Here is a 25,539-nt window from a genome sequence, read left to right as displayed (position 1 = left end):
GCACAGCAGGCGAGGCAGTGCAAAATGACACACCCAAATCTACTGTACAGTAGATACTGTAATTCTCTCTGCGCAAGTCCAGTAACACCTGCCTCACCTGCAGTGCACATGGGTTTGTCCATCCAAGAAGGATTTTGTCAGAGAGTGAAGAAGAACAAGGGCCTCAGTACATGCTGGAGCCTGTTCAAAAATACTTTTCCGGTACAGATGGTGAGAGCCCTGGTGTTATACTGTACAATACTTACCAACCGCGCTCAGAGAATCCTCCTCGAGCTGGGTGGGGGCAGAGGTGGCCCTCTCCTCCTGGGTGGCGGCAGGGAGGCTTTCTGGAGCTGCAAATGTCAAAAAAAAAAGGACAAAATAAAGAGGGTGTATCGTGCAAGCAGGGGTATTTTTGAACAGGCTCCAGCAGGAACTGATGCCCTTACTCTGCTTCACTCTCTGACAAAATCCTCCCCACAGTAGATGGACAAACCCATGTGCACAGCAGGCGAGGCAGTGCAAAATGACACACCCAAATCTACTGTACAGTAGATACTGTAATTCTCTCTGCGCAAGTCCAGTAACACCTGCCTCACCTGCAGTGCACATGGGTTTGTCCATCCAAGAAGGATTTTGTCAGAGAGTGAAGAAGAACAAGGGCCTCAGTACATGCTGGAGCCTGTTCAAAAATACTTTTCCGGTACAGATGGTGAGAGCCCTGGTGTTATACTGTACAATACTTACCAACCGCGCTCAGAGAATCCTCCTCGAGCTGGGTGGGGGCAGAGGTGGCCCTCTCCTCCTGGGTGGCGGCAGGGAGGCTTTCTGGAGCTGCAAATGTCAAAAAAAAAAAGGACAAAATAAAGAGGGTGTATCGTGCAAGCAGGGGTATTTTTGAACAGGCTCCAGCAGGAACTGATGCCCTTACTCTGCTTCACTCTCTGACAAAATCCTCCCCACAGTAGATGGACAAACCCATGTGCACAGCAGGCGAGGCAGTGCAAAATGACACACCCAAATCTACTGTACAGTAGATACTGTAATTCTCTCTGCGCAAGTCCAGTAACACCTGCCTCACCTGCAGTGCACATGGGTTTGTCCATCCAAGAAGGATTTTGTCAGAGAGTGAAGAAGAACAAGGGCCTCAGTACATGCTGGAGCCTGTTCAAAAATACTTTTCCGGTACAGATGGTGAGAGCCCTGGTGTTATACTGTACAATACTTACCAACCGCGCTCAGAGACTCCTCCTCCAGCTGGGTGGGGGCAGAGGTGGCCCTCTCCTCCTGGGTGGCGGCAGGGAGGCTTTCTGGAGCTGCGACATCCACTGGGACTGCGGAAAAGCACACAAAAAAACGACTGTGCTGTACAGTACTGTATATTCTCTAACACGAACATACTGTACTATAAAGTACAATGTGTTAAGGTACTGTATCAACACTACAGTACATACTGTACTGTGCAGTACATAACAGTACAGTACAGTACAGTACCTGCCAAAATGACCCATTCCAGGAGGGATGAAATGCTGTGGTCCTGTACAGTATCCCACATGTTTGAAAGTCAATATGCAATGTTCCGCTCTGTACTGTATACAGTATACTGTACTGTACTTACAGTGGCGGTGCTGTCTCTCCCGCAGCGTCATCCTGCTGATACCTGGAAAAATAAGAAATACAGTGCGTAAGGCATACTGTAATTACTGCAGATACAGTATTTGTAGGCCCCATATCAAAAGTTTGTAAGGGCCCACAATTTACTGTACAGTACTGTACAGTATGTCATGAAAACCAATGCTGTAGGAAATCACCCATGGCAACAAGCATGTACTGTACAGCATACAGTAGTTGCCTTCCCTCTTCAGCAGGAGACTCCCTGAAATACTGCACAGTACTGTAGCAGCAATCTCCATCTCTCTCTCATTAGTCCTACACATTATGCCATACTGTACACCAAAATACTGTACAGTACCTACTGTATTACAGTACAGTATGTACAGTATTTTACCACATTCCATAATGTCCATTACCCATTACTACACACACTATAATGCTCATTGCATATTAGGGGGTTAACATGCTCGTTGCCATGGGATGAACCTGGTCTTCCAGGTGTTGCACACTCTGGAAGGGATTAACATGCTCATTGCAAAGAATTTACTGTACAGTACATGATCTGCCATGGATTCCGGGGGTTAACATGTTGACATCACCCCAACCATGGGCTGGAAACCAGGTCTGGTGGCTGCAGGAATGGGAATGTAAGAAGTGGGGTCCAGGCCCTGGAGTTGGAGAGCGGAACAATGCTCAGAAGGACCTGTCTAATACTGCTCCCCCCAAATCTGTATCAATACCACTGCTGAACAGCTGACTCTGGCGCTCTCAGACCCGGTCCAAAAAACCTCTCTGTCCAGGTCAGCGCCCCCCCCCCCCCACACACAATACAGTATCTCCATGTACAGTACAGTAGTGTACTGTATGGAAGTACTGTAGACACACCCTTCAGGTGGAGAATGACACACCCCCTAATTCTAAATTCTAATTCTAATAGCAAGTTCTGTAAAATCTACCTGAACAGTTGTACAGCAATCAGCACATTAAAAAAAAATACAGGTACAGTATACTGTAAAATCCCCCATGGCAACAAGTAAAAAAATACTGTATACAATAGCACTCAACATTGTACAGGTACAGTATGTACAGTACTTACTTTGCCTGAGGGAGTCCAGCAGTTGAGGGTCCCGACGGACCAGGTCGGACCATCTCCTCTGGAGGCTCCTAACTGGCCTGTCTCTATGGAACCTCACCCTGATGGCTTGACGGGCCCCCTGGTAGGCCTCCACAATCTCCCGATTAGAGACCAGGAGCCTGTCCCGCCAAGCCACCAGGGTGAGGAGCTCCCCTCTGCCAAAGGGCCTTGCCCTCCTGACTCTGCCAGTGTCCGACATACTGAACAGGTCCAGGTACAGTACTAGCGATACTGATAATGGCGCCTACAGTATACTGCATTAGCGTGTGCGCCGTGCGTCCTATGCGCCGTGCGTGCTATGCGCCGTGCGTCCTATGCGCCGTGCGTCCTGTGCGGAACAACGTCCCATTCTGTGCGCCCGCCGCTGAGTAGTGGGTACAGTAGTTTATCAGTAGTTTATCAGTAGTTTTTATATACTGTAATAAATTACTTATACAATATACTGTAAAATGTAATACTATACTGTAAATATAAATAATTATATTTTAATCACACAGTATATTGTCAATAATTATATCTTAGTTAAAACTGTAAAATTTGATACTATAATATTAAAGGTTTAACGCCGTAATCGAACACGGGTCTCCGGCGTGAAACACCATGCAGATAACCACTACACTACAGCCAAGAACTGTACAGTGTAATGACTACTATACTACCATGACTGATTCTACACCCAGCCTGTAGCTTAACAGTCAGGAGCTGACGGGGAAAGCAGGGCCTAGCGACGGGGAGCGGATACCGTCGTTGCTGCTCGAGCGTCTCATTAGCTCGAGCGTCCCGTTAGCTCGAGCGTCTCATTAGCTCGAGCGTCCCGTTAGCTCGAGCGTCATGCGTAATGCTGCAAAACCATATTGTGACCAAGTTTCCAATATTGTGACCGCCTTTAGAACAATACTGTACTGTATACTGAGACGCATAGCGTCCGTGTCGTACAACCTTTAGAACTACAGTACGGTGTTTGATGTTACGGTGTTTGATGTTACGCATTAGCGTCTGTGCGGCTACATCTCCTAACTGTCACTGCGTCTATAGACGCAGTGACAGTTAGAAGCCATGACGTACATGTACGTCATGTGTCGGGAAGTACCTCCCGGCCATGACGTACATGTACGACACTCTCTGTCCGCATCAGCATGATGCACTCTCGGCTGAAGAGACTGGATCACGCTCGTGCCAGCGGCATTAGAGAGGTGCTCATCGTATAATAAAGTTCATGTAATTCCTGCGCATCATGCACGCGCTGAAGCACAAATCTTACGCATGCGCAAATGAGGTTTTTAAAAGTGACATCTGGTGGTTGGTCTGTGATATTGCACTCGTCGTGAAGCGCCACGGCGATTCGCTACATGTATGCGCCATGGCGTGTGTCGGAAACATCGCCATAGGCGGCAATAATAAGGCCGGCGCCATCTGTAGATGTTTATTTTCACTGTTTGATGTTTTGTTTACTACACATAGCACAAGTTTTTTTTACAGACTGGATCACGTACAATACACAGCACATAAAACGACCACCATAGGATGGCTCTATGAACAGAGCCTCATCAACACAGCACGTTACAATATTATTTATGTATATTTCACAGTGACCCACCCCGTCACGGACCCTGCATCCCTGGCATCTGACAGACGCAGTACAGGAAGGGAGCGGGTCTCCCGGATACCATGACAACCTGGGGCTTGCGTTCCAACAGACCAGGAAGAGGACCAGAGCATTTCCGGCCGCGTAACTTCCGGCCAGACGGTCCCAGCGTCGGCGCAGAGCGGGAGCAGGCGAAGTGATGGCAAGAGGGACACCCTACAAAGGTAAGCACCACTCGCATACACCCTGTCTCACCTACACCTTGAAAACGGGGACCTGATCCCCGAAACGTCGGATTTCTTTGCATTTATGAAATAAATGCCATTTGACTTTTTTACAAGACCCTTGAGTGCCGCAGCTTGTTTTCTTGCAATCCATATATATATATATATATATATTTTTTATATATATATACATGTGAATATTTGTTTTATAAAACATGCGGTGGGAACTGTTTTTTATGGTGGGGGATGGAGAGTTACTTATAGTATAATATGAGCAGTGGGAATTATTGGTGAAGGCACAGTACAGTATAGGCCTTAGGTACAGTATAATATGCAGGGTGTGTGTTATTGGTGATGGTGGGTGGTGGGTGGTATTTACAGTATAATATGTGGGGTAGGTACTACTGGTAAGGATATGGGTCTTTGTTACAGTATACTAAATGGGGTGTGTGCATTAGTTACACTTGGAGTGTGCTATTGCTATGGGTAAGGGTGTTATACACAGTATAATATTGGTGGGCACTATTGGTAAAAGTGAGGGCATTAGTTATAGTATAATGTGCTGGGTAGGCACTGGCTAGTATCAGAGCCAAATTTAAGCACATACAGTATACAGTATATAAACCTGGGGTTCATGCGGGTTTTATACAAAAGTGCAGCAGTAGTATATAATGCTGGACATATTCATAATATCTTCTTTGTATTTATTATACATTATATAGTCAAAACTCTGGGGTATACTGAAATATGAAAGGAAAGGCTCTGCCTCCTCTGCACATCACTGGGAATTAAGAATAAAAGCAATATCCTAACCTATACAGACATTACATTTGTTCCTAAAGAAACAGCATTCTCATATTAAATTGTGGACCAATTTGGAATGTCATAATACCAAATCGATCAATCCGCACAGTAAGTTCCAAAGTTCCACTCTTTTATTGGCACCTCATATACTTTACTGTATTCAAAATCTTCAGTGGTGATGCTTTTGTCTTCATAGAGACATCTTACAGAGCAAGTGACTGTTTTCTGACAGCTTTTATATTTTGAAGCTATCTTATGTGCGAAAATCCAATTTATCACCTCTCCTTTTGTATAGAGATCAGGGTACTATTTATTACTTGAGATAGATTTATGAGCACACAACAGTTTATTATTATTTTTCTTCTAGAGCCACTCATTTGGAAGTACCTGGAATGTTTTTAGTGTATATAAGCAGGTACAGCTTTTCAATAGCTTCGAATTCTGTTCCGTATTATTATGTTTCTTTAATATGAACCAAAATCAGATTATGTGATACCAGATTATTGGGTCTATATTTACTGTACTTAGTTTTGTAATTTAATAAGTATTTTTAATTGAATTTGTAGAAAGATTATGGATTCTGAGAGTCTCTATTCAGAATAATGGGATCTTTTTTGTGTCTTTCCTTAATAATCCGGGGTACACCCCTTACAGTGTAATACATTATGATTACTTCATAATCTTGAAGTTACTGTATATGAAGTAAATCCAGCAGACATTCTTTCCAAATTCTAAACTACATAATTTCAAGAGAAAAAAAAGATAATATATGTAACAATAGACTCTGGAAAATAACACAATTTCATAGACAAATACTAGATTGAATTCTCTGAATGTTATAACGAGTATGTTTTGTGTAAACCAAAATATGTGACATTGCTGTACAGTTATCTTTGTGCAAAAGTACTTATACACATACTTCATGACTAGTGGTATGTACACCATTTTGCTTTTGAACATTGTACAAGTAAAAATAGAAAGGATTCAGTATGAAATCTCGGCGGTCGGGATCCCGGCGTTCAAAATCCCGACGCCGGAATCCCAACCGCCAAAATCCCGACAAGGGGGGGACGTGGATTGCCCCCCCTTGCGGGCCCGGTGCCTCGTTACGCTCGGCACGCTAATTTATTCTCCCTCCAGGGGTGTCGTGGACACCGACGGAGGGAGAAAGTGTCGGGATTTCAGCGGTCGGGATTCCGGCGTCGGGATTCTGAACGCCGGGATCCCGACCGCCGGGATTTTAACTGCATCCCAATAGAAAGGTGCCTACTTTTGTAGGATTGCAGATCCACATCCAAAGCCCAAATTAAAGTAAATTGAAATTACAATCGGCTGTATCTCAATTTTTGCACCACCTGCTTAAGTTAATCTTTTAACTTTTGTTATTAAAATATTGATTTTTCAAAACTCATTAATGTTATTAATTAAGGACAGCTGGCAGAATTCGGAATTTTTTTTTTTTTTTTTTAAAGAGGAAATCACTGACAAGGTAAAACCATGCCTTGAAATGATTTGAAGTTTAATGTTATATAATATTGAATATTTTTCTTCTAATTAATAATGTGTCTGTATTGTTCACATCCACTTTTCTTGCTCCATTTCAGCTTTTCTTTCCACATCATCTTACATATTATATACATTTAGTTTACATAGCCATATATATTCTTTTCATTTTTCTCTCCTCGGAAATTATTTCTTTGATTATGGCATAATGTAATTATTATTAAAAGCCATTCTTTTTACAAAATTGCCTACATTAAATGTGTCATGAAAAGATGGTTGCATGATATTAACAGTTCTAGTAAGTGATAAAATGAAACATTTTAAATGCCCTTAAATATGAAATATTTATAATATATTACATTTTTCGCTTTAAATGTACTATTACAGTGTATTATATACCATATCATGCAGTACTGTGAAGAAAATATTTAATCATTCACATTAGTTCCTCGATCATTGGAGCTTATAGTCTATATTCTGTCATTTTTGTAAGCTGTCAGTTAACAGTACATTTTTGAATTATAGGGGATGTCTATAAACAAAATATTTCAACATTTTTAATATGCTCATTCTTTTTGTTTGAAATTCTGTATAAAATATGCCTCTTTCTTGATGTTTAGCTACACAGAGAAAATACATATTTATCTATTCCTCTATGAAGGTCAATTTTACTTGTAAGAATTTTGACATGACTGTCATTTCTGAAAGCATAAAGCTGTGGTCCACAGATGGTTTAAAAGTGTTTATGAACCCTTGAATAAGCATTACATTCCCTTAGGCAAAATTCTAATTTTCAAGATAATAAACAGCTTTTCTTACATCTGACCATGCTACATGAAAGTTAACTGAATATAATGCATATGTTACTGTACAGAAGTTCTCACAAATAAGAGAAAAATTACATATATTCAGTTTTATGTTTTTGCTTTAACAAAATATATAAATATTTTATACAATTCTAGTAATAATTTACCTATTATGATATCATTTTGTAAAATAATGATTAGCATTGATACATTTTATAACTAACTTATGATACAATTTAAATGTGTATACATTAACCAACTAAAAGGCTACATATGGCTTCTAAATACCAATCAGTGAACAAGCACACTAGTATTTCTGCAAACAAGAACCTCAATTAGATCATCACTGGACTAGGAGTAAGAGTCGCTAACTCTGCCAAGATTTATGTCAGCTCTGTAGAATAGCCTACTGATCTAATTATTTCAATGCACTTATTGTGTGGGAAAAAAAAATCTGCTGATTTGTGGAAATAATCATTGCTTAATTTTTCTAATAAAATCTGTATACACTTTAAAAAATATATAAAATGCTGTATTTAATACATAATGAAAAGCCTTTCCAATTCTAAAATATAAAAAATTACAAATAAATTGACTTAAATAATAATTAATATACGTAAATTTACATGAATACTTTAATAAATAAAATGTTTTACTTTTACATACTAGCAAAATGCAGGAAATGTATGGTACATATGGTAAAGTGTTTATCTTGTAAAAAGTCAAGACCTACATTATCTTGAGTCACAATAAGAAGACATTTGGGTTCAATTAAAAAAATCCAATTTCCATTCTCAAACTCGTCATTGCTAAAGTTTTGCAGGATGTCTAGAGTTGGGTTTGTTAATGCTTGATGTTAGAGCAAGTTTTAGAAAATATCAATCTGTAGTCTGACCCATATAAAGTGCTAGGTATGGCCATCGGTACTAGGTATGGACATTGGGGCTGTATACATTGATGGACGCCATTGATAGCATTATTGCAAGTAACCATCTATGGTAGTCAATTTTACAGTAGATGATCGATGGTTTCACCAAATGATGGTCATTCCATGTCTTTGACTGAATTTCCAGTGGGACAAACAGAAACTGGGGATGGGGCTTCAAGTGAGCTATGCTCTATGCCACGCATCCTTAGAAAAAAAAGTTACACTGCACCATCAATGGAGGGAAAACAAATGGTTCTCCCATTCGATGAAAAAAGTATTTTATTTTGGCCATAAACCATCAATAATTCTAAATGATACATTTTTAAATTTAGATTTTTATAAAGTGGATGTGAACAATACAGACTAAGTATTAATTAGAAGGAAAATAGTTAATATTTTATAACATTAAGCTTCAATTCATTTCAAGGCATGGTTTTACCTGCCTCTTTTTAAAAAAAAAAACTTCCAAATTCAGCCAGCTGTCCTTAATTAATTACATTAATGAGTTTTGAAAAATCTATATTTTAATATCAAAAGTTAAAAGATTAACTTAAGCAGGTGGTGCAAACATGGAGATACAGCAGATTGTAAATTAAATTAAATTTAACTTGGGCTTTTGGATGTGGATCAGCAATCCCACAAAAGTAGGTACCTTTCTATTTTTACTTATTTTTGTAGATGGAATATATGCAAATGTCAATATTCTTTTTTATAAAGGACAAGTAAACTTTATAAAGAAAGCCTGTATGATATATCTGGCACTATAAACCATTTTTTTTTCAGTGTTTGGCCTATAATCCTAATATATTAAGTTAAAAACTGGTATATGTCCCTTACACATAATACTGTAGATGGTACTAGGTATAGCCATCGGTACTTTTTACATTGTTGGACACCATTGACATCAATATTGCAAGTGGCCATCTACCGGTGCCCAATAGGCAATCTGCTGCACCCTCTTCTTATTTAAAAATTATATATACTGTATATCTGAATAAATAAATGCATTCACACTGCCGCTGTGTCCCGGAAGCCGCTAATAAGCTTGTGGTGGATGGATGCGGAGCTGCTGCTCAGAAGCTACTCAATGAAGGGTAACAAGGTGTAGCTGCTTCTGCCCGGAACCTGCAAGGAGCCTTACCATGGAGGAAAATGATGAGGCACTGCTGTCCTGAACTTGTCTGCAGGGTAATGGGGAGCAGTCGGTGCCGCTACCGGCTTGAGCTGCTTTGCAGAGGCGAGCAAAAGGGTGCCACTGCTCAGAGCCTGTCTTTAGCTGCTCCATGCAAGGAAATAAGGAAAAGCCATTGCCACTACCTGGAGCAGCTCTGCAGAGGAGAATGAGGGAGTGCCGCTGCCCAGAGCCTGTCTGGAGCATCTCCATGCACAGGAATGAGAGAAGATGCAGTTGCTTCCCTGAGCCAGTGTATGCAGGCAAGAAAGGTGATGGTAAATGGGCTGTCTATGACCCCCACCCATCCATCATCTATGCGCCCCCCCCCCCACCCACAGACTGTCCATCTATGCTGTGCCATTGCCACTACCTGGAGCAGCTCTGCAGAGGAGAATGAGGGAGTGCCGCTGCCCAGAGCCTGTCTGGAGCATCTCCATGCACAGGAATGAGAGAAGATGCAGTTGCTTCCCTGAGCCAGTGTATGCAGGCAAGAAAGGTGATGGTAAATGGGCTGTCTATGACCCCCACCCATCCATCATCTATGCGCCCCCCCCCCCCACAGACTGTCCATCTATGCTGTGCCCAACCCATGGACCATCCATTCTTGGTGCCCTAGAACCCCCCTGATCCTTTCATCTGTCTGTCCATCTATGTTGCCAGCATCTGTTCAACATCTTTGCTGCCCCCCATTTCCATCTGTCTGTCTGTGCTCAATATGGAGCTCTGTTTATGCCCCCATTGTCCGACCGTCCATCGGTCTCTCTGTCAGTATTTGCCCCATACGGTGCTCAGGCCATCCGTCTGTCTATTCCCCACCCCTTACATCTTCAATCTGTGCCACCATATGATGCTCTGTATATCCTTGCACCCCATTAGTACATCTTTCAGTATATGCCCCCTGTCCATAACCACCCCCCATCAATCTTTTCATCTTTGTCCAAATATAGTTGTACTGTCTATGCCCCATATGGTGCTCTCTGCCTGTCCATCCATCTGCCCATCTATACCCCATATGGTGCACTGTCAGTCAGTCCTTTTCTCCATCTTATGACTGCCTGATCCCCTACCACATCTTGTACTGTAATCAGGTAGTGTCTCTCAAGCTCATTCTACCCCTCTATCTATGTCATGACTCTCTCTATGGCACTTTCTCACTGACACTGTCTGTATTTCTCTTTTTATCTCTCACACACTGACATCCTCTTTCTCCTTGTATCTCCCTCAAACTCTCCTAAACACTCTCCTCTTTTTATCTCTCATTACCTCCCTGGCATTCTGTCTCTCACTCCCACTCGCACATATCCCCTGCTCTCTCTTTCTCTCTGACACCCCATATCCCTCACTCCTATTTCTTTTATTCCCTCTTTTTCCATGAGCCCTCCCTCTCACACACACACCTCTTTGTTCTTTTTCTCTCTCTTTTCCCCCAACACACTCTTTGTCTTTGTCTCTCACTCCCCTCACATTTTTCTTCACTCTCCTGGGGGGGAGGCCCTGTCAGAATTCTGCTATGGGGCCCACAAATTCTAGTTAAGCCCCGCTAGTCACATTACAGTAATTTTCTTTTACAAATCAATGCATTCCATTTTTGTTTTTTTCAGTTTTTCTTAAAACAGTTGGATCATCTGTAACTTCAAGAACCCCCTCCAACAACTGATTTGTATTTGGTAAAGCTTAGTTTTTGTCAGGAATCTTGGTGATAGCAAGAATCACACTGTTCATGTGCGTTACTTACCGGCCCACTGGTGCGCATTACCCCGCAAAATGGCAGGCAGGCCAGATTGTTATGAAGTCCCTGTAGGGTTTCCCCACATGGCAACATGGCATCCTGTGTTGTCTTCCGGACATGGGCGCCACCATGACACCTCCGAACAGGTGACCAATACACACCTATCCAATAGTCACATTGGTCTCAGGTGTAATCCCGTGATACAGGTGAATCTTGGTTCAAACACTACCTTGTTCTGTCCAAATTTCTGCTGCAGCCAGCAGCCAATCATCAGTGCCTTGAACAACTTATTTCTGTAATATGTCAAGAGAGTTCACCCATAGGCTCCAGAATACTCCAGCTATTGTTACAAACCCACTGCCACTGCTCTTGGTTACTTTTCCTGCTTCCAGTTTGACTTTAATCGCTACCACCTTCTGTTATTCACTGAGTGATGTCCGGGAGTTCCTAGTGCGGTGTAGCCAGCCATTGATACCCAGTCTGATATTCCTGCCATCGGTACTCTGTGCCTATGTTGTTAACTACTTTATGCACCACTATATTAAACCACCTCAGTTCCAGTACCAGTCTTAGTCCACTGCCTCACTTCAGTCACAGTCTGGAGCACAGCGAAAATGTCTCCATTGCTTTGTACTTAACAAAATAAAGATACAGTATATATATAAAAAATATCTGTCTTTGAGACATTTTTGTTAAAGTTTTTGATAAGTGTTCCGGTGGTTCATTTCCCTTTTCTGCATGGAAGAAAAAAATACTCTAAGCAGCTGAGAGCATTCAGGATTTTGTTCACCTTTGTTTCTTGCCTCTTGCTTGGTTTGAACTGTAGTTTCTCTATCTCAGTCATTTTACAGATCAGCCACTATTTTTCAATAGCCTGTTTAAAAATGTCTCTAATGCTTTGACTACATATGAGTCTCGGGTGTAAATTTACTAAGATGGGAGTTCTATTGAATAAGGGATGTTGCCCATAACAATCAGAATCTATTATCTTCTAAGAGGTGATAAATAAGAAGTTGAATATGATTGGTTGCTATGGGCAACATCCCATCTTCAATAGAACTCTTATTTTAATTAATCAGTATGAACAAGATGGAGGCTGGCACAGAAATATAAATTACAGACGGTGCTCAAAGTGTGTCGGTATACAACAGTATGGCATACCAGCACTTCAGGCAAGCACTTTAAAAAATAAAATTGCTTTATTTTTAAGAACAGTGGGGGTTAATCTGGTTAATACGGTGAAACATGCGTACAGTCCGTCACACCGTGCGTTTTCCGTACGCTCACGGTGAGCGCAATTCCGCCCACAGAACAGCCGCACACGAACGGTCACAGACACCGACAATGGGGAGTGGCGTACACTTGAGCGTACGCCACCATGCACGGACGGATCTCCCTCTTAGCCACCGATACCTGGCGTACATCTGAGCGTATGCCACAGTGCACGGACAGGTCTCTTGCCTTTTTCAATGGAAAACCACCGAGTGGCCCATATATGTGAAGGGTGGTGTACCCTTCACACATATGGGTCTGCAAATATTCCCTTTCAAGCTTAATTGTGTCAAATACTTAATTTGTCCCAATTAAGCTCATGATTGGTTTCTATTAACTAAATTGACTACCGTAATAAACACCGTAATAAAACAACATTTTAACCCTCATTACGGGGGAAATTTACTAAAGGAAATTTGTAAAAAATAGTTGTATTTGTATCCAGAAATACACTTATTTTTGACATTTACTATCCCGAAAATACGGCAATTCGTATTCGTATTGAAAGCACATCAATACGACTACGAATTGCCATATTTTTGGGATAGTAAATGTCAAAAATAAGTGTATTTCTGGATACAAATACACATATTTTTTACAAATTTTCTTTAGTAAATTTCCCCCTACATGTATATTTATTATGTTCTAATGTGGCACTTAACTCGCTATCTATGTGTCCCCACATTGGTTTAACTTTTAAATTAATTCATGTTGGTGTTTGTGTGTATGTACTAAATTATGTCTATAATTAAAACAATGAGTTCCTCATGGAGTGGGTGAGGTAGGCAAACAAGGGGGAAAAGTGACATTTGTGTAAGAATGCATATGTGTCCTCCAAAAACAAACAGTGATGACCAATGTTCCCTCTAATTTTACGAAGTCTGTGTGCGGCTAAAGATTTTGGCTGTGCATCTTTGGAAGGAAATTTAAATTTTTGTGCGTCACTTATACATAACTGGAAAATGACGTCCAGCATTTGTGTTAACTTTACTTCAAACTGATATTAAACATTTAAACATTCAAAACACAGCACACAATGTAGTTAATGGGTGAAACACACAGTAATTGAGTCCACAACTGCAAAAAGGGACCACTGCTGCTTTGTGCGCTCTGTTGTAATGTCTGTGCGCACGCTCGTCGAGTTGTGTGCGCGCGCACGTGCGCACAGCTTAGAGGGAACACTGGTGATGACTCCCCATAGTTCTTGGTACAGGTGTGTTAAAGATGTGTCAGTCGACCAAGCATGACAAAATGGTTTATGTGCAAACATGTTCTAATATTGTTCAAAATAAGACTTTAGGCAGATGTTGGGATCCTTTGTTAGAGATATGTGATTGCAATGATGTACTTGGTGGCATCTTACATACAGAGTGTGCTACATAAAGTTCATAGCAGATATGAAAGTGCATAATGTATGTTCTTGGGAAAAAAATATACAGATTGTGTGCAAAATAGTGGCCATGGCCTTAGGACTTTGCTCCTCCATTGCAAGTAGAAATTGAGCCCAAAAACATAATTGTTGCTCTTAGACGTGGTTTATGTGTCTTTTTCATAATAAAAAACTGGTATGTTTGTGTTACAGTGAAAAAGTTGACACGTCGACTCCTGTGAATTGAGTGTCCTGCTTTCTAAAGTAGAAAAAAAAACACTTTCTGAATGTATGTAGATGGTTATAAAATAACTACCTGGTCATATATAACCAGGTATTAGAATGAATATTACCTAAAATGAAACCAACCTTTACATGTTGAGAAGTGTAGAAAGATATGCTTCCAATGTGTTTGAGGGCTGTGTGTGGCTTGCAGGAAGTGAAATAATGTTTTTCACTTAATAATCTGCAGCATTGCTTATTACATGCAGGTGTATGTGTTTGACTAGTAATCTGCATTAATTAGCAGACCCAGGCGTCCGCTCTCATGCGGTAGCTCTAGGGGTGGTCAGGAGCACTCTTTGGCATCCACCTGTTTTTGGGCCAAAATGCACGGTGCATTCGCCGATCGAGGCGGTTGTGGCACCGTGCATTTTGTGTGCACACCCCCTGTGTACGCCCATGTTAAGCCCAATTTTCCTCATTATTCCGGCCGCTCCCATTAAAAAGCCCACATGCCGCCCACAATGACCGTGCTCTTGCGGACAGGTTTTTTTGCACGGAGAGACCCATCCGTGAGCGGTGTGCGGTCGCCGCACATGCACATTGCAAAAGATACGTATGCACAGATGGAAAAAAAGCCAGATCCGACCGTGTACGGTCCCACCGTACCAACCAGAATAACCCCCAGTGTCCCCATGACTGTGGCTAACAGGGATAGGGGGCCTGCAAGGAGACTCATGAAAGTAATAATGGGGTGAGGATTGGGATGAGGGGCAGAGGAATGTGCTATGGGGTTAGAGAAAGGTGACGAGAGATTAGAGCAAGGTACCAAGGGATGAATATGGATGGTGATGAAGAGCTCATTACCCCAGTCTGCCCCCCCCCCCCAAAGACAAAGCCCCTTTTTAGGTGGGCGAGTATCTTTAGCATTCACAGCAGTACACCAATAGAGTGAATACTATATCCCTTAAATATTCCAAATTCACACTTCAAAATTCCCCAACCACTGATTACAGATTAAAACACTCTATTGTTGCTGAGATATTTGCCTCTGTTGGGATATACTGTAGGTACTGCCACGAAAATACTGAAGAAATGGCTCTGCTCTACAGGCTGTATAATTGCCAGCTTTGCTGTATATTTTAGCTCAGTTTTACTTCTTGTCACCAGTGAGTATTATAATGATGCTGCCAATTCATGAGCATTATATTTCCTCTAATAAGCTGGATTTAGTGGTGGCTTTGAGAGAACATACCACCCATGTGATAACATATGTGAAGGCAACCCATTTTAATTAATAAGTCAACGCTCCAAAGTTTATTACTTGAATAATTATATTGTAATCAGTCTTTTCATGAGATTTTGCCACTTATTTTTTAAGTCAGAGTGATACTGACCTTGTAAGAAAAAAAGTAATAAGAAAGTTTGATACTGCTGTACTGTATATATGTGGTCTGTTTGTAGGACGGTCTGATAATGATTTTAAAGAAGTGCTATTATAACTTGGTGTTTTATTATTATGACTGAATAAGAAGGGATTTGTTCACAAGAAGTGAACAGAAAGACAAATGTGCCTTGTAATAGATGTATCTTCCTGAAATGTTCTAATTGATGAATTCAGTCTGTGCGGATCCAAATACCCCCCTCTGCAATGTTTTATTATTATACCACTGTAGTTTCCAGTCTGTCAAAATGATGGTTTCAATGTAACAGTAATGTCAGTCCAACACTTGAATTTTTCTGTCAAGCGCCATCTAGAGGCTGCTGGCATGCACAATACTTACAGTATAAGATATATACTGTAGGCTTGTTATAGCAATACTGTCTTTCTATTATACTGTGGGTAGAGCATTATCTTTTATATTAGTTTGACCAGTAGAATTTTGGATTCAGTGCTGTTTATTTATTTTGTTAAGTTTAATAGTTGGCGGCAAACATATAACAGTTGCTTGGTTCATTCACATGATTACCACTAAGTCCTAGTCCAATGATTTGGGTATTGTTGTTCTTGTGAAGACAAAAGGACACAACTTCCTAATTTGTATTACATAAAAAAACATAAAATAAATGTTTTCATTAAATGAGTAGCAATACAATATTAGCAGTAAAGCCGCCCATACACGTCCCAATACGGGCGTGCGTTCCGTGCTTAACTAGCACGGATCACATTGCATTGCATTGCCTGTGCATGCGTTGTGCATGCAATGAGATGCAATGTGATGAAAACTAAGTCCAAAAAGTATGTGCAAGCACATACTTTTTGTACTGTGCGATGAGGTGCCGCGGGAGAGCGCACCTCAAAGCACACAACGGACAGCCCGCATCGCAGAGTGTATGGGCTGCTTAACACTCAAAACTAAATAAAAATTTCAAACATGAAACTTAAAATATTCAAAGGGATTACTGTAGATTTTATAAGACATGCAAACACATCATGAAGGATTATACAAAATGAGTTCTAAAGTTGGTAACTTGACAGATTTTCTAAATAAATGATATGAGTTTCTTAAATGCTTTGGATTAATGTATTGTGAAACATTTGTCACTGTGAAAATATGGCAAAAACAATCCAGCCACAGGCAGCCATGTGCAAATTGAAAATCAATATGAGCAGCTAATTTATGTTTTTTCAAAATAAAACAAAAACAACAATCTATGTGATGCCAAATGATGTGATCATTTACGCTAATCACTAATTTATGAGTTTTGAGTTGGAAATTATATGAATTAATGGTACTCTTTACTTAGAAGGGCGCCCATCTCGGGCATCTCGGGGATTGAATGCACTAAAAAATCGGGTGCGATCAACCGACGAGATGCCCGAGATTTCCCATAGGGAACAATGTTAAATGTCTCAATTGACCCGATTTTCCTGTTCAATGCCTCAATTGACCCAATTTTTCCATAGGAAACAATGTTAAATGGGCCACAGAGGCCAAATAGGCACCCTGAAGTGAATAATGGCCACCCGAATTGTTAACGCCACCCCACGATCAACGTCAACCCGAAGCGTGGCGAGCGCAGCGAGCCCGCGAGGGGCGGCGGTACGCATCCTACGACCTTTTCATACCCCCACTATCCACGTCGGCGTGGAGTTGAGAATATAAAGTGTGGCGAGCGCAGCGAGCCACCGAGCCCGAAGCGTGGCGAGCGCAGCGAGCCCCGCGAGGGGACGCGGATACCTTCACAGGTATCCGCGTCCCCTCGCGGGCTTCACAGCTGTCCGCGTACCCTCGCGGGGCTCGCTGCGCTCGCCACGCTTCGGGCTCGGTGGCTCGCTGCGCTCGCCACACTTTCTATTCTCAACTCCACGCCGACGTGGATAGTGGGGGTATGAAAAGGTCGTAGGACGCGTACCGCCGCCCCTCGCGGGCTCGCTGCGCTCGCCACGCATCGGGTTGACGTTGATCGTGGGGTGGCGTTAACAATTCGGGTGGCCATTATACACTTCAGGGTGCCTATTTGGCCTCTGTGGCCCATTTAACATTGTTTCCTATGGAAAAATCGGGTCAATTGAGGCATTGAACAGGAAAATTGGGTCAATTGAGACATTTAACATTGTTCCCTATGGGAAATCTCGGGCATCTCGTCGGTTGATCGCACCCGATTTTTTTAGTGCATTCAATCCCCGAGATGCCCGAGATTTTTTACTAACGATGCCCACGATCAAAATCGTGGGCGCCCTTCTAAGTAAAGAGTACCGAATTAATTAATAAGCCTATTTAATTTTCACCTACATAAAATAAATTGAATTGGAGCCAACATAATGAGTAAAATTAGGTTTTCACAATTATTGGGAAACCTTTATGTATGTCATACAGTAAAGCTATTTTATCTGCATTTATTTTTAGGTGGGGCTTTCTGATGAGGGAATATAGAAATACTTTGTGTTTTAATACCCCTTTCCCATCGCCAAAATAACCCAAGTTATTGCCGGGTTGAGTCTGCATAACCCGGGTTGAGGTGGACTTTAAATGCACCACTATTAAATATCCTGGAAAGAGCAACCTAGTATTTCAACCCGGGATAAAAGCAGTGTTATACATGGGTTGGATCCAGGTTAAATGGTCCAACCCAGGTTATTCAACCCATGATTCAGTGCAGAGCAGAGTACATATAGGATTTTGCTTACTTCCTGCACACACAACCAATGGAGTTACTGAGAATAAGGGGTGAAGCTGAGATTGCCAGGCCGCTGACAGGAACTGTCAAAGATTCTGTTGTTTACATCTGCCTCCTGTGCAGATACTGTTGTCGGGTAAAAGCCCTATCTGCCCTATAGTATAACCTCCTCCTCCTCAAATAGCTCTCACTGGCTGAAGTATAAGCAAACATGAAGTCAGGGATCAAGCCTTGTGCTCTGTCAGCCATGATTGCTGCAATGCTGTGAGCTCGACCTACCCTTCCCTTTTGTCCCCTTCTGGCTTGTCATCTTTCTGAGCCAAAATAAATAGTCCATTTAAAATGACATACATGGTGTTTTAATGGATGATCTGGGATGAATGAAAAGGTGCCGACCCGATAATAACCCCGGTCAAAAGTGCAATTAAAAGGGTCTGACCCGGGTCGGAGCCGGTTGTAAATCCTGGGTTTGCAATGTAAACATGGTATAAGTAACCTAATTAAGATCTCCACTGTCAGCTTTCACTGGTTATGTGTTATACCAATCAAAAGAACATGAAACAAGTTAAACTATTTTTCTACAGCTTCAGACTTTTCTCTGGGGATCTGTCGGTGTGACCTATATCTGTCTGGAATATGGGGTGAACGACAGCAAAGAGAATCAAGGGCATGATATACAGTACATTGTGATAAACAACCAAATGAGTTGTATACAAGGGCATTTGCAACTAAAGTGAAGATAATTGATGAGGTTAGTAATTATTAAGCTACCCCATTATGCATATGGATCTGCTGAGCTAAATGGTGAGCTATAACAGCATTCCTAGCCTTGCTATTGTAAGTGTGAGGTTTCAGACAACACAGTACTGTATGTTGACATTCAGAATGTCAATGGGACAGATCCACCAAGCTTCAAAAAGTGGGAAGTGGAGAGTGATAAAAAAATCCAATTACCTCCTGTCATGTCACAGACTGGGCTTTAAAATGACAGTTGGGGGCTATTGGCTGTATGTTTATCACTTCATTTTTTCACTTTTTGAAGTTTGGAACATCTTGCCCAATATGTTAGCAATGCTGTGAGCATAGGCGTGCGCACAGGGTCTGCCAGCGGTGCACAGGCACACCCCAATGCACACGCCCAGCACCACCCACCACTATAACCCTGCAGTGTCATGACCACTGGCTGCCAGCTGCCTTTATGCTGTCACTTATGATGCTACTAGCCTGCTTCTCGTTCACCCATCGAGTCCCCCCTTCCTCTGCCGTGTCTCCCATGATGTTACTGAGATGGACGAGAGGGAGTCCGAGCTCTGTGTGAGGGACCAGGTGCATGCAGTGTGATACGATGACATCATGCCACACAAAACATCATCGCGCCTACCCATGCACCTGTCCGCTCTCTCTTTCTCCCCTCCAGGCCCCCTGCACTGTGCTCCGCTGCCTGTGCTGGTGCAGGAGGAGGGAAGGCAGCACCATGAGGATAGAGCTGCCTGACCAGCTTCATGGAGATAGAGCTGTTGGGGCAGTGAAGTGGCTTCACTCCTGTTGCTATTGGCTGGGCACTGGTTACTTACTGTTGGTAAGGTATATCTGCCATTCTGGGGCTTGGAGAAGAAGGCTGGGTATGTGAAAATTTTGGGGAAGAAAGCTGGGTATGTACCATGCTGGGGGCTGGGGAAAGGAGGCTTGCATAATGTTCTTAGACAGGCATTCACTAAACAGGAAATCCAATATATATAAGAAAACCAGTTGTAAATGTAGGACTTGCAGTGAAATGGGGTCCCTTGCAATGTTCCCTCTAATTTTATGAAGGCTGTGTGCGGAAAAAGATTTTGGCTGTGCAACTTTGGAAGGAAATTTATATATAACTGGAAAATGACGTTCAGCATTTGTGTTTACTTTACTTCAAAATTATAGTAAACATTTAAACATTCAAAACACAGCACACAATGTAGTTAATGGATGAAAAACACATTAATTGAGTCCACAACTGCAAAAAAGGGACCACTGCTGTTTGTGCGCTCTGTTGTAATGTCTGTGCGCACGCTCGGCGAGTTGTGTGCGCGTGCATGCGCGCACAGCTTAGAGGGAACACTGGTCCCTTGGCGATGGGCTACAAGCTTAAATGCATTGATCAGTTCATGAACTAAAACCCCATTCATTTTTTTATTGATTATTTGAATGCTAAGGTGAGTTACTTTGTTGTAGTGAGTGCTGGGCCCCCTGTGTTTGTATTTACTAGAGTGTGTGGTCACAGGCCACTGCACCCCAACCTGGGAAGTGGGTGCTATTTGCACCCCATTCATAGGACTGGCGAGTGTGCTGGTACTTCTGTATATATATATATATATATATATATATATATATAAAAAAAATATATATATATATATATATATATATATATATATATATAGCCACAGTGTAGCCCGGCACAGCCTCCTATACTGTTAATCAGCTGGGTACCCGCACGAAGATAAATAGATATACACAGCGGGTGTGCAGCAATCCAAAGATAATGCAGTTATTCCGGTAGGAACATACGTTTATTTGCAACGTTTCAATGTCGCACAGACATTGTCATCAGGCTTAAGAACCAACTTAAGCCTGATGACAATGTCTGCGCGACATTGAAACGTTGCAAATAATCCTATGTTCCTACCAGACTAACTGCATTATCTTTGGAGTGCTGCACACCCGCTGTGTATATATATATATATATATATATATATATATATATATATGTATATATATATATCCATCGCAGCAGTGGCACTCCGGTCTTACCCAAGAAATTGAGACAGGAACACAGGTTAAAGTTCTGTCTCAATTTCTTGGGTAAGACCGGAGTGCCAGTGCTGCGATGGATATGTTAAGATACCAGCGTTCAACCTGATAATCTTCAGGAGGCACACGGCAAGTAAACCATTGAATCCAGGAGTGCCAACACACAAAGTCTATATATATATATATATATATATATATATATATATATATATATATATATATAGACGGTAGAATCCCAACATCAAGAAGAGACCAAGCACGGCACTGGAGGACTTGTAAAAGGTGGTTTTTATTACCTCAACGTTTCAAGGCTTGCTGCCCCGTCGTCAGGAGGAAAAGTACACACAACTCTAAGCTGTTACCAGCTCACCTTATGTACCTGTGCTCCTGCTTGCATCCACCGTCCACCACGCCTCCTAATCACAGAACTGCACACAGCTGGAGTGGCGACATGAGATGACATCAGCGTCAACTACCAGCTGGTTGTTGCTAAGCAACGAATAACAGATCTGCGAGTCAGCAGCGGGGGGCGTGTGTTAGCCTGCAGGAAACACCTGGTTACACAGCAAAAAACAATACAAACATAAAAAATACATATACATTTAAAATACAAGAATATAAAAAAGGACACACCATAACAATGTGCCCAGACTAAAACAACAAAAATAAAAATACAGATTAAAGATAAACGTACATTTTAACCAATCTGACCAATATCGCCATGTGTGTATCCATCTCTTCACATCAATGTGTTCCACATGATCCTCTCGTTCAAACCCCTAGGACAAACAGTATCCAATTTATGGATCCACATTGCTTCCAACTTTAGTAATTTTTTATTGCGATCACCACCACGTATGCTATCAGGAATCTGATCAATAATCATATATCTCAAAGTGCATATTTGATGATTCTGCTGTTTAAAATGTACAGCAACAGGTTGATCGCAAGGTTTGCCTAATAAAGCCGCTTTGATAGAGGAGCGGTGTAGAGCCATCCGCTCCTTAAACTTTCTGGATGTCTTTCCCACGTAATAAAGTCCGCAAGGACAAATAATAATGTATACTACGTAACGTGAGTCACAGGAAAGAACATGTCTGATTTTAAATTTAAAACCAGAATGTGGATGGTTAAAACTCTTGGCCGCAATCAAGTAACCACAGGTTACGCAATTAGGGCATTTATAACACCCAGGTTTTTTCTTAGTTATAGCAGAATCAGTTTTAAATCCGCTGATATCTGCATGAACTAACATGTCGCGTAAATTTCTTCCTCTTTTATAACATGTCAAAGGTTTGACATTATGGAAGCATTTTAAACTTGTATCTGTGGATACGATGGGCCAAAGGGTTCTGGTGGCTATAGGCAGAACTGCGCTCGATGTGTCATAGGTGGTGATGATGGGGAAAATATCATCTTGTTTTCTGTCTGAAGGTTTCAAAAGATTCTCTCTCTTTAACATCAAAACTTTAGACTTGGATTGCAGCAATGATTTCAAGGGATAGCCCCTTTCATGAAATTTATCAATCACTTTATCCAACTCCATTGGTAGGGTAACCCAATCGCTGCAGATACGTGCCACTCGTATCATCTGCGAATAGGGTAAACCCCTTTTCAATGATGGTGGATGATGACTGTTCGATGTTAATAAAGTATTCCTGTCAGTGCTTTTAGAAAAGACAGTAGTTGACAACTGCCCATCAGACAATGAGACCCTGACATCCAGAAACGCAATTTCACTAGTACTCGATGTATAAGTAAATTTAATGGGTGTATCTAAATCATTAATCTCTTTCATCATGACCTCGAACTTCTCCAAGCCCCCGGTCCATAAAACAAAGAGGTCATCTATGTACCTGCAGAACATCCGGATATGAGGGCTAAACCTGTGTTTAAAGAACATTTGTTGTTCAAGTTCGAACATATAAACATTAGCATACGCCGGAGCGACGGCTGCCCCCATCGCACACCCGGATGTCTGCAGGTACATTTTACCATCGAAAACAAAGTAATTGCGTGTCAATATCAGCTCCAATAGTGACAGAAATAATGAAACATCGAACCCAAAATCGTTCACCTTATTGCACAAAAAGTTTTTCATGGCAATTAAGCCCTGATCATGTGGGATAGATGTATAAAGGCTGGTGACATTCATTACACATAATAATGTGTCAACTGGAATGTCACCAACCCCATTCAATCTATTCAAAAAACTGGTAGTATCCAGGAGATACGATTCCTGAATCACAATATGTGGCTGTAACAACATATCAAGTAACTGTGATGTTGGTTGATACAAACTACCCCTGGCCGAAATTATTGGTCGACCAGGGGGGTCCACTAACCGTTTGTGGACCTTTGGAAGTGTATATAAGACAGGCACGGTAGGATGTAAAACTTTCAAAGCAAGACAACACTTCTCATTGATCAGGCCACCTTTGCATGCATCATCAAGGATTTTAAATAATTCAGTTTGAAAGACATTCGAGGGGTCATTAGGTAATTTGCGGTAAACTTTAATATCAGCTAATTGCCGATAAACTTCGGCACAATAATCATCTAGATTCTGTATCACTATACCGCCCCCCTTGTCGGCAGGGCGTATAGTGATACTTTTATCCACACTCAAATCATGAAGAGCACGTTGCTCATTCTTAGACAAATTGTAATGGTTCACAACATTAGCTGTAGTATATTTAACCATAGTGTCCCCCAAGAGTCTATTAAATGTCTTTAACGAGGCATTATGACTGATAGGGTCAAATGAAGAAATCTTTTGTTTTCTCACAAATAGGTCAGTCACAGAATCTTTATTACCTGTCGGTCTGATGTCCTGGAAATGTTCTTTAAGCCTCATATTCCGTGCCAGCTTGTGGCAATCTAGTTGCCAATCGAAATCATTATGCTTGTTTGTCGGTATGAACGAGAGTCCCTTGTTAAGAACAGAAAGTTCGTCGGGAGAGATAGTCCTGGTTGATAAGTTGAACACTAACTCTTTCCTTTGCCGCGTGCTTTTGTAGAGCCTTTCGCACTGGCCGCCACGTCGGGTGTTTTGGTTTTTGCACCTTTTCCTCTGGTGGTTCTCCCTAAAGGGGGACGCTTGCCGCTGGATGCATCATCAGAATCGGGGACAACGAAATCGCTGTCACTCTGCGAAGTAGATGGCTCGTGGGTAGGTCTGTCACGACGGTTATGCTAGGTACGATTTCTCCTTCCAGGCCTGCCTTGTTGAAATGGCTTCTCGGTCCCGGTAAGCCAACGATATACGTTGTTATATTCATAGTCCTGTTGGACTGCAGACAGTTTGGTCTTTTTAAATTTCAATAACTCAGCCTTATAGGTGTCGATTTGCTGGTTAAGTTTAACCCACAGTTTATCGTGAGCACGATCAGCCATCAGAGTTTGGTGTTCATTGTGAAGAATAGTAATTTTGTCTTTTGTTGCTTTTAACTCTTTACCCGCATATTCGATAACAAGAATCATTAAGTCCAAACTGCACTTGTTTAGTACAGCAACCCAGCGCCGGCAAAACTCAGTGCTGGTGCGCCCGATGGTCGGCACGTTCCGGACTCGAAATCCGCGGGGAATTAACTTCTGTCTGAAGTAATCGGACAATGATTGTCCATGCAACAAATAGTCTATTTCCCTTTTGCGAAGTTTCAATAGACGATGGTAGATGTCATCCACGCTGACTGTGTCATATTCTTGACCAGTAGAAAATAATATATGGGAGACCTCATCATGAATAAAGGTCAGAGTCTCACCTATAGGGAACTCAGTTGATCCTAATTCACTCCCATAGTCAGGTTGTTGGTTAGATGTACCAGACTCCATGTCTGTACAGGTGGTGGAAATCAGTCAATCAATGAAATCAATTTATCAGAGGTGCCTTGTCCCTTTAAGGTGCTATATTGCAAACACCAAATTGCATAGAAGACTTGCGGACCGGCACTCCACTCAGGTTGATTCAGCTGCCAGCGTGCCTTTGCAAAATTGAAATAGACGGTAGAATCCCAACATCAAGAAGAGACCAAGCACGGCACTGGAGGACTTGTAAAAGGTGGTTTTTATTACCTCAACGTTTCAAGGCTTGCTGCCCCGTCGTCAGGAGGAAAAGTACACACAACTATAAGCTGTTACCAGCTCACCTTATGTACCTGTGCTCCTGCTTGCATCCACCGTCCACCACGCCTCCTAATCACAGAACTGCACACAGCTGGAGTGGCGACATGAGATGACATCAGCGTCAACTACCAGCTGGTTGTTGCTAAGCAACGAATAACAGATCT

At 41.8% G+C, this 25,539-nt stretch overlaps 1 long non-coding RNA gene across 1 annotated transcript in view; it reads right to left on the bottom strand.

Moving 5' to 3' along the window:
• Nucleotides 1-1,203: 1,203 nt before the first annotated feature.
• Nucleotides 1,204-25,539, bottom strand: part of LOC146026627 (uncharacterized) — a 70,429-nt gene continuing 46,093 nt past the window's right edge. The window contains exons 2-3 of the long non-coding RNA XR_014454506.1: nt 1,598-1,639; nt 1,204-1,313 (exon numbers count right to left, since the gene is read on the bottom strand). This is a non-coding gene — a long non-coding RNA (uncharacterized LOC146026627). The remainder of the gene's footprint in view (nt 1,314-1,597; nt 1,640-25,539) is intronic.

This window comes from Crinia signifera, chromosome 1 (assembly GCF_055691185.1).
Source record: "Crinia signifera chromosome 1, ASM5569118v1, whole genome shotgun sequence".
Classification (NCBI taxonomy): Eukaryota; Metazoa; Chordata; class Amphibia; order Anura; family Myobatrachidae; genus Crinia; species Crinia signifera.
This window is presented reverse-complemented; position numbering and strand designations above follow the sequence as displayed.